A 14,882-nucleotide genomic window follows, 5' to 3' on the forward strand; every position below is an offset into this window, starting at 1 on the left:
GTGGTAAGTCGGCCCCTTGGTATATCTTTTTTACTTGGGCAGTGATGGTGAAATATTCTTTGCCACTCTTTACTTCATTCTCTCTGGTTGGTGTATTTTATTTTCGCATATTCCATTGCCCACAACAATACCCACTTTTCCTCCCTCTTCCACTGACTCGCCTCAAACTCAAGCCGTTTCCTGTCCTCCATCGACTGATGATCCTTTATTACTTCTTTATGGGCTTCTTCCTTTATTTTTTGTATGTCCTCTGCTGTCAAATATTTTCTAATTTGAGAGGCGATCGATTGTAATTTTGCAGTTGTGGTGGCTTCTTTCTTTTCCGTTGGTAAATCCGCTTCTTTTGTCCGCTCCTCAAATACTGCCATTTTCCTCCTGCCCCACTTCTCATGCCTTGAGTAAGCGAAGCAGTACAAGATCGTTTTCTTCTCTTCAATGGTCCAATTGACAGTGACGTAGTTTCGTAGATTTCTTTTGGCCCTTTGAGGCTGTTGCTGCTGGAGTCCAGGATCAGAACTGTGCTGATCTGATGGGTTATCCAGCTGAGTGCTCTCGCAGGAGAGATCATTCCCTGCAGCACTGGGAGAAGTTGCACCATTACTTTCCTCACACACCCTGGTGCCTAGGCGTGATTTTGGGACCTTTTTATCCTGGGAGACATCCGGCCAGTACAAGCTGCCATTTTTCGACTTTTCCATATTTGCTTTGTGGAGTTTTTAGCTAGGGTTCATTTTCATTGAAACGTCCTCATACAGAGATCTCTCCCCGCAAACCCTCTTCACAGTGGGACCGAGGACATTTGAGGCAAATGTCCAGTAGGAACTCCAACCCACCTTTAAATCCTTTAACGAGGATCCTGGAGCCGATCGCTGGCCCCCCGTGGTGGCGACATCTCATTCGAATGTCTGCCCTATCAACTTTTGATGGTACTTTCTGTGCCTACCATGTTGACCACGGGTAACGGGGAATCAGGGTTCGATTCTGGAGAGGGAGCCTGAGAAACGGCTACCACATCCAAGGAAGGCAGCAGGCGCGCAAATTACCCACTCCCGACTCGGGGAGGTAGTGACGAAAAATAACTCCAACCCACTCTGTATGAATTATCATTTGTGTGTTCAGGTGGCTCTTTAGTCCAAATCTTTGACCACACTCGGAACAGACAAATGCTTTTTGCCTTTTGGTTTTTCATTTATCTCTGATGTTTTTTTAATAGAATGCAATGGGCCCCAAACCTGGGGTCTAAAGTTGCATCCTAGGCTCTATAGTTATCTTAACCTGAAGTGGCATTGTATCCGTGGGCTCTCTTCAAGATGGTGATCGTTCCCTATTGCAGACAACTGCACCTCATGTGCACTTGGGTGACCGGGAATTGCCTCAAGATATTTCTTCAGGTTCTTGTTCATTAGGCCTGTTGCTCCCACCACAACTGGGATGATATCGATGTCTTTCAATGACCATGTTGTTCGTAGGTCATTTTTCAGTTCTTGGTATTTCGAGATCTTTCCCCTTTCTGCTCGATTCAGGCCGTAGTCATTGGGGACTGTCACATCGATGATTTTGGCTTTTTTCTCTTGCTTGTTCCAGATGACAATATCAGGTTTGATTGCACCTCCTTCGATGTGTCTTCCTGCTGGGATCTCTTTGTCGTAGAAGACAGTTACTTTTCTGTTGGATGAGACTGGTGCTGGTTCGTGCTCCCAGACATGTTCTTTGACTTCCATCTCCAGTTCCTTGCATACCTTCCAGTGGAGATATTGACAGATCTTGTTGTGTCTGCATGTATAATGTCAGTCTGCCATGAGGATCTGGCCTGCTGAAGTTAGATGGTTTATGCTTATACAGCTGTATGACAGAATCGGCATTTATCATTTTATGAGATCCCTGCCATTTTTTTCCAAGCCATTTGTTAGTCCCTGATCTTGTGCTCCAATTAGAATTCTTTCTCCATCAAAACCGAGTTCTCCATTTTTTAGCCACTGCATTGATCCAACTTTGTCGATGTATTCCTTTTTGAGTTCTTCTTGGAATCGTCTGGCTCTTTTGTGCTGTTTCCATCTTTCCACTCGATGCTTTCCTTCTCTTTTGCTGTATTGTTCTCTGGTCTGTCTTGCAAGTTTTGTTGCAGGCATAAGACTGTTGCATTTTCTCTCTTGTAGAAGTTCTCCGCCAAAGTTTTTTGCCAGTTTAGTGATTGAGGTCCGTTCGGTTAAGGCCTCGTGGTGTTGTGCAACCTTTTTTTTACGATTTCTTCAGACCTCTTTAAGTACTGTCCAATACTTATTATCCATGCTCTGTAGGCCTGGTTGATTTCAGTGAGACCCAGATCGCCTTCTCTGCGAGGGAGATATATTATGTCCATGCACTGATTTCTGTATGTGACTTTGTGGAGGCTGAGCGTCTTCCTGGTTTTTGTGTCCAACTTATTAAGCTCACGCTGTGGCCAGTCAACTATGCCAAACCCATAGGTCACCACTGGTATTGCAAACTGGTTTATGGCTGTGATCTTGTTTGTGGTGTCAACTGTGTTTTGCATATCTTTTTTAAGCGGCTTAGGTATTCTTGTGTTGTTTTCGTTCTCATTTTCTTGTGCTCAACTGTAGTATTTTGCTCAATTCCCAAGTATTTGTATGTGGAGTCTACAGCCAGATCTTCAATGTAGCTCCCTTCGTCCAATTGTATGTTTTCGGTTTTTGTCATTTTACCTTTTGTGATTGTGCATTTATCCAGTCCAAATTCCATACCAATGTCATTTGAGAACTTATGGACAGTTTCCACTAGCTGACTGAGTCCTTTTTTTGTGTTGGCATAGATTTTCAAATCGTCCATGAACAGCGGATGGTTCACAAGTTTTTGGTTTTTCTTTCCTCTGTTTCTGCTTAAGTCATATCTGATGTCATGCTCCTTCAGGGTTCTGCTGAGCGGGTCCATGATTAAGCAGAATAAGAGAGGCGAAAGGCTGTCTCCCTGAAATATCCCTCTCTGAACTCTTACGTCTGGGATTGTTATTTGTCCCTCTGTGTGGTTGAGGGTGATGGTGGTGTTCCACTTGTTCATTTGTGCTCTCAGGAAAGATCTTATTTCCTCATGTTTGAGTAAGCGAAGCAGTGAGAGATCTTTTTCTTCTCCCCAATGGACCAATTTACAATGATGCAGTTTCACTGGATTCTTTTAGCCCTTTGATGGTGTTGTTGCTGGGGTCCAGGATCAGAACTATCTGGTGGATGACACCGCTGATCTGGTGGATGACCCAGCTGAGTGCTGCTACAGAAGAGATGTCTCCCCACAGCACTGGGAGAAGTTGCACCCTTTTCTTCATACGCCCTGGTGCCTATGTGCTTTGTGGAGGTTTTACCTGGGGTTTGTTTCTTTTGAAACATCCTCATACAAGATCTCTCCTGGCAAACCCCTTCACAGTGGGACAGAAGACACTCGAGGCTTGTGTCCAGTAGGAACTCCAACCCACTCTTTTGTCCAAATCTTTGACCACACTCAGAACAGACAAATGCTTTTTGCCTCTTCAATTTCTTTTTCACAGAGTGCAATGGGCCCCAAACCTGGGGTCTACAGTTGCATCCTAATCATTACTGGCATTGTATCCGTGGGCTCTCTTCAAGATGGTAACTGTTCCTTTAACTGCGGATATCTGCACCTCATCGGCACTTGGGTGACCAGGGATTGCCTCAAGATATTTCTTCAGGTTCTTCTTCATAAGCCCTGTTCCTCCCACCACAATTGGTATAATATCAATTTCTTTCAATGACCACGTTATTCGTAGATCATTTTTAAGGTCTTGGTATTTCGAGATGAGATGTGATTTTCTCCCTTTCAGCTCTATTCAGGCCATAGTCATTGGGGACTGTCACATCAATAGTTTTTGCTGTCTTCTCTTGCTTGTTCCAAATGACAATATCAGGTTTTACTGCACCTCCTTCGATATGTCTTCCTGCTGGGATCTCTTTGTCATAAAAGACAGTCACTTTTCCATTGGATGAGACTGGTGCTGGCTCATACTCCCAATCGTGTCCCTCTACTTCCACCTCCAGTTCCTTGCATACTTTCCAATGTAGATATTTACAGATCTTGTTATGCCGGCTTGTGTAATGTCCATCTGCCATGAGGATCTGACATGCTGATACTAAGTGGTTTACACTCTCAACAGCTGCATGACATAATCGGCATTGATCATTCTGTGAAATTCCTGCCATTTTTTTGAAGCCATTTGTTAGTAGTCCTTGATCTTGCACTCCAACTATAATTCTTTCTCCATCAAAACCAAGTTCTCCATTTGTAAGCCACCGCATAGATCCTTCTTTGTCTATGTATTCCTTTTCGAGTTCTTCTTGGAATCGGCCAGCCCTTTTGTGCTGTTTCCATCTGTTCATTCGATGTTTTTGTTCTCTTTTGCTGTATTTTTCCCTGGCCTGTCTTGCTAGTGTCGTTGCAGGTGTCAGCTCATTGCTTTCTCTCTCTTGCAAAAGATCTCCGCCAACGTTTTCTGCCAATTTTATAATAGAGGTCTGTTGTGGCATGGTCTTAATATGGTGTTGCGTAACCTTTTTCATAACTTCTTGAGAACTCTTTAAGTACTGCCTAATACTTATTATAGATGCTCTATAAGCCTGGTTGATCTCCATAAGACCTAAGCCGCCTTCTCGACGGGGGAGATATATTCTATCCATGCATTGGTTTCTGTATGTAATTTTATGTAGGGTAAGAATCTTCCTAGTTTTAGTATCTAACTTGTTATGCTCACCCTGTTGCCAGTCTACTATGCCAAAGCCATAGCTCACCACAGGCAATGCAAACTGGTTTATGGCTGTGATCTTGTTCTTTGGTGTCAATTCTGATTTACAGATCTTCTTTAAGCGGTTTAAGTATTCTTGTGTTACTTTCTCTCTCATTTATTTATGCTCTATTGTAGTATTTTCTTCAATTCCCAAATATATGTACGTGGAATCCTCAGCCAAATCTTCAACAGTGTTCCCCTCATCCAACTGTATATTTTCTGTGACCTGCTTCTTACCACCTCTGATTGTACATTTAGAGCATTTATCCAGCCCAAATTCCATACAGATTTCTTTAGAAAACATATGGACTGCCTCCACTAATCTCCTGAGTCCCCTCTCTGAATCTGCAAATATCTTTAAGTCATCCAAGAATAGAAGGTGGCTCACCACCTGTTTATGTTTTCTTCCTCTACTTCCATCTAAATCATACCCGATGTCAAATTCCTTGAGAATCTTGCTTAATGGATCAATACTAAGACAAAAAAGGAGTGGGGAGAGACTATCTCCCTGGAATATCCCCCGCTTCACTTTTATGTCTGGGATTATTATCTGACCCTCTGCATGGCTTAGAGTGATGGTGGTGTTCCACTTATTCATTTGAGTTTTCAAGAGAACTCTTACTTCCTTATTGATGTTATAAAGTTCTAGGCATCTCATAATCCATGAATGTGGGACATTATCAAACGCCTTTTTGTAGTCAATCCAAGCCATGCTGAGGTTTCTCCTCATTCTTTTGCAGTCCTCCACGATAGCATTGTCTATCAATAACTGGTCTTTAGCTCCTAATCTTTTTCTGAAACAACCTTTCTGTTCCTTCTCCAGGTAGCCACCAGTGTCCAGATGTTCATAAACGGCATCGGCTATAATTCCTGTCAGCCATTTGTAAGTTGTTGTTAAGCAGCAGCAGATGGGTCTATACTTGTTGGGAAGCTGTGTTTCCTTGGTCTTTGGGAGTAGGGTTGTGTTCCCAGTCGATAGCCAGTCTGGTGTATCCTCTTTTCTGTTCAACATTTTTGTGAAAGCCACGGCATAGTGGTGGTGCAATGCTGTCAGTCTTTTTAACCAAAAAATTGGAACTTTATCAATGCCAGGTGCCTTAAAGTTACTATATTCATGAATTTTATTTCTTACCAATTCTTCAGTTATGATCATTGCTGGCATTTGCTGTTTGTCTTTGTTTTTCCATTTTATTATTTCAATCGACTCAGCCTCTTGGTGCTGTTTAGGGTCTTCAAACAGTGGTCTCCAGAATCTCTCAACTTCTTCTCTCTCAGGTGGCTGTTGTACTTCTACTGTATCCTTTGCCATATTTCTATAGACTAGTCTAGGATTGTTTGCAAACTGCTTGTTTATCTGTTTGGCCTTTATTTTCTTATCTTTATTTCTAATTTGAGCGGCTAATGCTTTCACTATGGCTTGGTGCTCAGCCAGCCTCGCAGCCAGTTGTTTATCTTCAATATTGTATTTTCTTTTAATGTGATAGACTTTTCGAAGAAGGTTCCTTTTATGACTTTGGCCTCCCAGAAATATCGACATCTGGGAGATCTCTGCTCTGAGGCGACTAATTTTCTGTTGTAATGTCTTTTTCCATCGCGGCACGCTATTCCTTTTCCTGATTTTGGTTCTTCTGTCGGGATAATCTGGGACTAATTTGCTTTGTATGTACCATGCCGCTCCGTAATTTACACAATTTATTTCTGATAATGTGGTTCCTTGTGGAACCAGTTTAGTCAATCCTAGGTTGACTTTCTGCAGCATACTTTTGAACTTTTTATTTTCCTTTAGTTTTATCAATTTAGGGCGCTCATCCATTTCAATTATCCTCGTTTCCTCAATTTTATTTGCCAATTCTTCTTCCAACTCTAGCTGCTCTGGCTCCAGATGCATCTGTATATTGTTTTCTGGACAAATTGGTGTATGGCTTGTTTTTTGGTGAGACGATGCCCGGTTTCTTTTTTGTGGGGGTGGTGTTTGATTCCCATCTTGTGGTGGTGGTGCCTGACTCCAACTTCTCCTTTGGTGTGTGAGGCTGGCTTGATCTGATGTTCTTCTTGGTGGTGCAATGGGTTGTGTGAGGGGGCAAATGCTATCCCTGACCATTTGCTCAGCCTCTTGCTGCATCCCATGTAATTCAATATCCGTGAAATGTTTTTATACAATAAAGTTGTGTTTCTGGGTGGTAAGTCGGCCCCTTGGTATATCTTTTTTACTTGGGCAGTGATGGTGAAATATTCTTTGCCACTCTTTACTTCATTCTCTCTGGTTGGTGTATTTTATTTTCGCATATTCCATTGCCCACAACAATACCCACTTTTCCTCCCTCTTCCACTGACTCGCCTCAAACTCAAGCCGTTTCCCCTCCTCCATCGACTGATGATCCTTTATTACTTCTTTATGGGCTTCTTCCTTTATTTTTTGTATGTCCTCTGCTGTCAAATATTTTCTAATTTGAGAGGCGATCGATTGTAATTTTGCAGTTGTGGTGGCTTCTTTCTTTTCCGTTGGTAAATCCGCTTCTTTTGTCCGCTCCTCAAATACTGCCGTTTTCCTCCTGCCCCACTTCTCATGCCTTGAGTAAGCGAAGCAGTACAAGATCGTTTTCTTCTCTTCAATGGTCCAATTTACAGTGGTGTAGTTTCGTAGATTTCTTTTGGCCCTTTGAGGCTGTTGCTGCTGGAGTCCAGGATCAGAACTGTGCTGATCTGATGGGTTATCCAGCTGAGTACTCTCGCAGGAGAGATCATTCCCTGCAGCACTGGGAGAAGTTGCACCATTACTTTCCTCACACACCTTGGTGCCTAGGCGTGATTTGGGGACCTTTTTATCCTGGGAGACATCCAGCCAGTACAATTTGCCATTTTTCAACTTTTCAATATTTGCTTTGTGGAGTTTTTAGCTAGGGTTCATTTTCATTGAAACGTCCTCATACAGAGATCTCACCCTCTTCACAGTGGGACCGAGGACACTTGAGGCAAGTGCCCAGTAGGAACTCCAAACCCAAATTGCCCTGTATGAATTATTATGTGTGTGTTAAGACTGCCCTTTTGTCCAAATCTTTTACCACACTCAGAACAGACAAATGGTTTTTGCCTTTGGTTTTTCATTTATCTTTGATGTCTTTTTAGTAGAATGCAATGGGCCCCAAACCTGGGGTCTAAAGTTGCATCCAAGGCTCTATAGTTATCCTAACCAGATCTGGTATTGTATCTGAGGGCTCTCTTCAAGATGGTGATCGTTCCCTTAATTGCAGACAACTGCACCTCATGTGCACTTGGGTGGCCGGGGATTGCCTCAAGATATTTCTTCAGGTTCTTCTTCATCAGGCCTGCTGCTCTCACCACAACTGGGATGATATCAATGTCTTTCAATGACCATGTTGTTCGTAGGTCATTTTTCAGGTCTTGGTATTTCCAGATCTTTCCCCTTTCCGATCGATTCAGGCCGTAATCATTGGGGACTGTCACGTCGATGATTTTGGCTGTTTTCTCTTGCTTGTTCCAGATGACAATATCAGGTTTGATTGCACCTCCTTCAATGTGTCTTCCTGCTGGGATCTCTTTGTCATAGAAGATCGTTACTTTTCCATTGTATGAGACTGGTGTTGGCTCGTGCGCCCAGACATGTTCTTTGACTTCCATCTCCAGTTCCTTGCAGACCTTCCAGTGGAGATATTGACAGATCTTGTTGTGTCTGGATGTATAATGCCCATCTGCCATGAGGATCTGGCATGCTGAAGTTAGATGGTTTACACTCTCAACAGCTGTATGACAGAATCGGCATTTATCATTCTGTGATTTCCCTGCCATTTTTTTGAAGCCATTTGTTAGAAGTCCCTGATCTTGTGCTCCAATCAGAATTCTTTCTCCATCAAAACCAAGTTTTCCATTTTTTAGCCACTGCATTGATCCAACTTTGTTGATGTATTCCTTTTCGAGCTCTTCTTGGAAACGTCCGGCTCTTTTGTGCTGTTTCCATCTTTCCACTCGATGTTTTCCTTCTCTTTTGCTGTATTGGTCTCTGGTCTGTCTTGCAAGTTTTGTTGCAGGCATGAGACTGTTGCTTTTTCTCTCTTGTAGAAGTTCTCCGCCAAAGTTTTTTGCCAGTTTAGTGATTGAGGTCCATTCAGTTAAGTCCTCGTGGTGTTGTGCGACCTTTTTTACGATTTCTTCTTCAGAGCTCTTTAAGTACTGTCCAATACTTATTATCGATGCGCTGTAGGCCTGGTTGATTTCAGTGAGACCCATACCGCCTTCTCTGCGAGGGAGATATATTCTGTCCATGCACTGATTTCTGTATGTGACTTTGTGGAGGGTGAGCATCTTCCTGGTTTTTGTGTCCAACTTATTAAGCTCACATTGTGGCCAGTCCACTATGCCAAACCCATAGGTCACCACTGGTATTGCAAACTGGTTTATGGCTGTGATGTTGCTTTTTGGTGTCAACTGTGTTTTGCAGATCTTTTTTAAGCGGTTTAGGTATTCTTGTGTTGTTTTTGTTCTCATTTTCTTGTGCTCAATTGTATTACTTTGTTCAATTCCCAAGTATTTGTATGTGGAGTCTGAAGCCAGATCTTCAATGTAGCTCCCTTCATCCAATTGTATGTTTTCGGTTTTTGTCTTTTTACCTTTTGTCATTGTGCATTTTGAGCATTTATCCAGTCCAAATTCCATACCAATGTCTATTGAGAACTTATGGACAGTTTCCACGAGCTGACTGAGTCCCTTTTTTGTGTTGGCATAGAGTTTCAAATTGTCCATGAACAGCAGATGGTTCACAAGTTTTTGTTTTTTGTTTTTTTTTTTCCTGTTTCTGCTTAAGTTATATCCGATGTCATGCTCCTTCAGGGTTTTGCTGAGCGGGTCCATGATTAAGCAGAATAAGAGAGGTGAAAGGCTGTCTCCCTGAAATATCCCTCTCTGAACTCGTATGTGTGGGATTGTTATTTGTCCCTCTGTGATTGAGGGTGATGGTGGTGTTCCACTTGTTCATTTGTGCTCTCAGGAAAGATTTTATTTCCTCATTGATGTTGTAGAGTTCTAAACACCTCATGATCCAGGAGTGTGGTACACTGTCAAATGCCTTTTTGTAGTCAATCCAAGCCATGCTGAGGTTCCTCTGCCTTTTTTTGCAATCCTCCAGGATAACTTTGTCTGTCAGTAACTGGTCTTTAGCTCCTAATCTTCTTTTGGAACATTCCTTTCTGTTCATTTTCCAGGTAGCCACCAGTGTCAAGATGTTCATAAATGGCATCAGCTATGATTCCTGTCAGCCATTTGTACGTTGTTGTTAGACAGCAGATGGGTCTGTACTTGTTGGGAAGATGTGTTTCCTTGGTCTTTGGAATTAGGCTTGTGTTCCCTGTCGTTAGCCAGTCTGGTGTGTCCTCTTCTTCGTTCAATATTTTTGTGAAAGTCACAGCATAATGTTGGTGTAATGCTGTCAGTCTTTTCAGACAAAAATTTGGGATTTTGTCGATGCCAGGTGCCTTGAAGTTACTGTATTCACTCATTTTCTTTCTGATCTCCTCTTCAGTGATTACAATTGCTGGCATTTGTTGTTTGTCTTTGTTTTTCTGTTTTATTTTTTCAATCCACTCAGCCTCTTGGTGTTGTTTTGGATCTTCAAAGAGTGGTCTCCAGAATTTTTCAATTTCCTCTCTCTCAGGTGGCTGTTGTACTTCTATTGTGTCGTTTGCTAGCTTTCTGTACACTAGTCTGGGATTTTTTGCAAATAGTTTGTTTATCTGTTTTGCTTGTATTTTCTTGTCTTTGTTCCTAATTTGTGCTGCAAAAGCTTTTACTAAGGCTTGATGTTCAGCCAGCCTTCCACCTAGCTGGTTGTCTTCAACATTGTATTTTCTTTTAATGTGATTTACTTTTTTAAGAAGATTCTTTTTGTGTTTTTTGTTTCCCAAAAATGTGGCCATTTGGGAGATCTCTGCTCTTAGGCGGCTGATTTTTTGTTGTAATTTCTTTTTCCATCGTGGCATGGTATTCTTTTTCTTATTTGTGGTTCCGTTTCTCTCCAAATCTTGTGGGGCCAATTTACTTTGTATGTACCATGCCGCTCCATAATTTACAGAGTTTAACTCTGTCAATGTGGTTCCTTTTGGGACCAGTTTGGTCAGTCCTATGTTAACTTTTTGCAGGATATTTTTGAATTTTGCATTCTCCTTTAGTTTAGTCAGCTTTGGGCGCTCTTTCATGTCCATTTTTCTTGTTTCTTCAATCTTATTTGCCAATTCCTCTTCTAGTTCCTGCTGTTCTGGGTCTGTGTGCACCTGTATATTGTTTTGTAGATGAGCTGGTGAACTGCTCATTTTTTCAGGGGGCAGTGAGTTGCTCGTTTTTTCGGGGGGCAGTGAATGGTTCGTTTTTTCGAGAGGGAGTGAGTTGTTCATTTTTTCTGGGGGCAGTGAATGGTTATTTTATTTTATTTTTTTGTCTTTTTTTTTCATTTACCTTGAATTTCCTTCTACAAGAGTGCAGTGGGCCCCAGACCCGGGGTCTAAAGCTGCACCCTTAACATTACTGGATTTGTATCCGAGGGCTCTCTTCAAGATGGTGACCTTTCCTCTCCTCAAATACTGCCTTTGATCTCCTGCCCCACTTCTCATGTTTGAGTAAGCGAAGCAGTGAGAGATCTTTTTCTTCTCCCCAATGGACCAATTTACAATGATGCAGTTTCACTGGATTATTTTAGCCCTTTGATGGTGTTGTTGCTGGGGTCCAGGATCAGAACTATCTGGTGGATGACACTGCTGATCTGGTGGATGACCCAGCTGAGTGCTGCTACAGAAGAGATATCTCCCTGCAGCACTGGGAGAAGTTGCACCATTTTCTTAATACGCCCTGGTGCCTAGGCGCTTTGTGGAGTTTTTAGCTGGGGTTTGTTTCTTTTGAAACATCCTCATACCAAGATCTCTCCTGGTAAACCCCTTCACAGTGGGACCGAGGACACTCGAGGCTTGTGTCCAGTAGGAACTCCAACCCACTCTTTTGTCTTTTTTTTCATTTGCCTTGAATTTCCTTCTCCTAGAGTGAGTGTCTTTTGGTTTTTCATTTATCTTTGATGTCTTTTTAGTAGAATGCAATGGGCCCCAAACCTGGGGTCTAAAGTTGCACCCTAGGCTCTATAGTTATCCTAACCAGATCTGGCATTGTATCCAAGGGCTCTCTTCAAGATGGTGATCGTTCCCTTAATCGCAGACAACTGCACCCCATGTGCACTTGGGTGACCGGGGATTGCCTCAAGGTATTTCTTCAGGTTCTTCTTCATCAGGCCTGTTGCTCCCTATGAATTATCATGTGTGTTTTCAGGTTACCCTTTTGTAATCTTGGACCACATTCAGAACAGTCAAATGCTTTTTGTCGGCTTCTTCCTTTATTTTTTGTATGTCCTCTGCTGTCAAATATTTTGTAATTTGAGAGGCGATCGATTGTAATTTTGCAGTTGTAGTGGCTTCTTTCTCTTCTTTTATCCGCTCCTCAAATACTGCCTTTTTCCTCCTGCCCCACTTCTCATGCCTTGAGTAAGCGAAGCAGTAGAAGATCGTTTTCTTCTCTTCAATGGTCCAATTTACAGTGGCGTAGTTTCGTAGATTTCTTTTGGCCCTTTGAGGCTGTTGCTGCTGGAGTCCAGGATCAGAACTGTGCTGATCTGATGGGTTATCCAGCTGAGTGCTCCAGCAGGAGAGATCATTCCCTGCAGCACTGAGAGAAGTTGCACCATTACTTTCCTCACACACCCTGGTGCCTAGGCGTGATTTTTTTTTATCCTGGGAGACATCCGGCCAGTACAATTTACCATTTTTGGACTTTTCCATATTTGCTTTGTGGAGTTTTTAGCTAGGGTTCGTTTTCATGGAAACGTCCTCATACAGAGATTTCTCCCCGCAAACCCTCTTCACATTGGGACCGAGGACACTTGAGGCAAGAGCCCAGTAGGAACTCCAAACCCACCTTTTGTCCTGTCTAAATTCTAATGTGTTTGTTCAGAGTGCTCTTCTCTTTCTGTCTTTTCCTCTGATCAGAACAGCTAAATGGTTTTCTTCTTGCTTGCCTCTCCTTTTGTTGCTCTGAGTTGTTCATTTTGCCTTTTTTTTTCATTTGCCTTGAATTTCCTTTGCCTTTTGGTTTTTCATTTATCTTTGATGTCTTTTAGTAGAATTCAATGGGCCCCAAACCTGGGGTATAAAGTTGCACCCTAGGCTCTATAGTTATCCTAACCAGATCTGGAATTGTATCCGAGGGCTCTCTTCAAGATGGTGATCGTTCCCTTAATTGCAGACAGCTGCACCTCATGTGCACTTGGGTGACCGGGGATTGCCTCAAGGTATTTCTTCAGGTTCTTCTTCATCAGGCCTGTTGCTCCCACCACAACTGGGATGATATTGATGTCTTTCAATGACCATGTTGTTCGTAGGTCATTTTTCAGGTCTTGGTATTTCGAGATCTTTCCCCTTTCCGCTCGATTCAGACCGTAGTCATTGGGGACTGTCACATCGATGATTTTGGTTGTTTTCTCTTGCTTGTTCCAGATGACAATATCAGGTTTGATTGCACCTCCTTCAATGTGTCTTCCTGCTGGGATCTCTTTGTCATAGAAGATCGTTACTTTTCCGTTGGATGAGAGTGGTGCTGGCTTGTGCTCCCAGACATGTTCTTTGACTTCCATCTCCAGTTCCTTGCAGATCTTCCAGTGGAGATATTGACAGATCTTGTTGTGTCTGGATGTATAATGCCCATCTGCCATGAGGATCTGGCATGCTGAAGTTAGATGGTTTACACTCTCAACAGCCGTATATACATGTATATTTATACATGCTTCCCTTAGGCAGTATTATTAGACGGCATTGCTTAAATTTTCATTGTTACGCAGATGATACCCAGCTTTATCTATCCATGAAGCCAGAGGACACACACCAATTAGCTAAACTGCAGGATTGTCTTACAGACATAAGGACATGGATGACTTCTAATTTCCTGCTTTTAAACTCAGATAAAACTGAAGTTATTGTACTTGGCCCCACAAATCTTAGAAACATGGTGTCTAACCAGATCCTTACTCTGGATGGCATTACCCTGACCTCTAGTAATACTGTGAGAAATCTTGGAGTCATTTTTGATCAGGATATGTCATTCAAAGCGCATATTAAACAAATATGTAAGACTGCTTTTTTGCATTTACGCAATATCTCTAAAATTAGAAAGGTCTTGTCTCAGAGTGATGCTGAAAAACTAATTCACGCATTTATTTCCTCTAGGCTGGACTATTGTAATTCATTATTATCAGGTTGTCCTAAAAGTTCCCTGAAAAGCCTTCAGTTAATTCAAAATGCTGCAGCTAGAGTACTGACGGGGACTAGAAGGAGAGAGCATATCTCACCCATATTGGCCTCTCTTCATTGGCTTCCTGTTAATTCTAGAATAGAATTTAAAATTCTTCTTCTTACTTATAAGGTTTTGAATAATCAGGTCCCATCTTATCTTAGGGACCTCATAGTACCATATCACCCCAATAGAGCGCTTCGCTCTCAGACTGCAGGCTTACTTGTAGTTCCTAGGGTTTGTAAGAGTAGAATGGGAGGCAGAGCCTTCAGCTTTCAGGCTCCTCTCCTGTGGAACCAGCTCCCAATTCGGATCAGGGAGACAGACACCCTCTCTACTTTTAAGATTAGGCTGCACCCTTAACATTACTGACTTTGTATCCGAGGGGCTCTCTTCAAGATGGTGACCATTCCTCTCCTCAAATACTGTATGAATTATCATGTGTCTGTTCAGGTTGCCCTTTTGTCCAAATCTCTGACCACACTCAGAACAGAGAAACACAGACTGCTCTTCTGTTTCTGTCTTTTACTCCAATCAGAACAGCTAAATGGTTTTCTGCTTGCTTGCCTCCCTTTCTGTTGCTCTGACTTGTGTATGTGACCAGATGCTTTTCCATATTTAGAGTAATTAGATTGTTTCTTATCAGTCATGCCTGAATTTTTGACAGTTAAAACGTGACTGAATCTCTCGGATCTGTTCCCAGTCAAAACTGTCAGTAGTCTCACTTCCTGAATCTGGTTCTAAAAGATTGTTTGGACCTGAGTTG

At 42.3% G+C, this 14,882-nt stretch overlaps 2 long non-coding RNA genes across 2 annotated transcripts; both read right to left on the reverse strand.

The window, feature by feature from the left end:
* Positions 1-437: 437 nt before the first annotated feature.
* Positions 438-14,580, reverse strand: LOC117507569. Its single transcript, XR_004559753.1, has 3 exons — positions 14,543-14,580; positions 12,531-12,535; positions 438-833 (listed from the first exon to the last, which is right to left on the reverse strand). It is a non-coding gene; the product is annotated as an uncharacterized LOC117507569 (long non-coding RNA).
* LOC117507595 lies at positions 5,930-7,808 on the reverse strand. The gene is made up of 3 exons (XR_004559780.1): positions 7,654-7,808; positions 6,322-6,323; positions 5,930-5,941 (listed from the first exon to the last, which is right to left on the reverse strand). It is a non-coding gene; the product is annotated as an uncharacterized LOC117507595 (long non-coding RNA).
* Positions 14,581-14,882: the final 302 nt, after the last annotated feature.

This window comes from Thalassophryne amazonica, chromosome 3 (assembly GCF_902500255.1).
Source record: "Thalassophryne amazonica chromosome 3, fThaAma1.1, whole genome shotgun sequence".
NCBI classification, from domain to species: Eukaryota; Metazoa; Chordata; class Actinopteri; order Batrachoidiformes; family Batrachoididae; genus Thalassophryne; species Thalassophryne amazonica.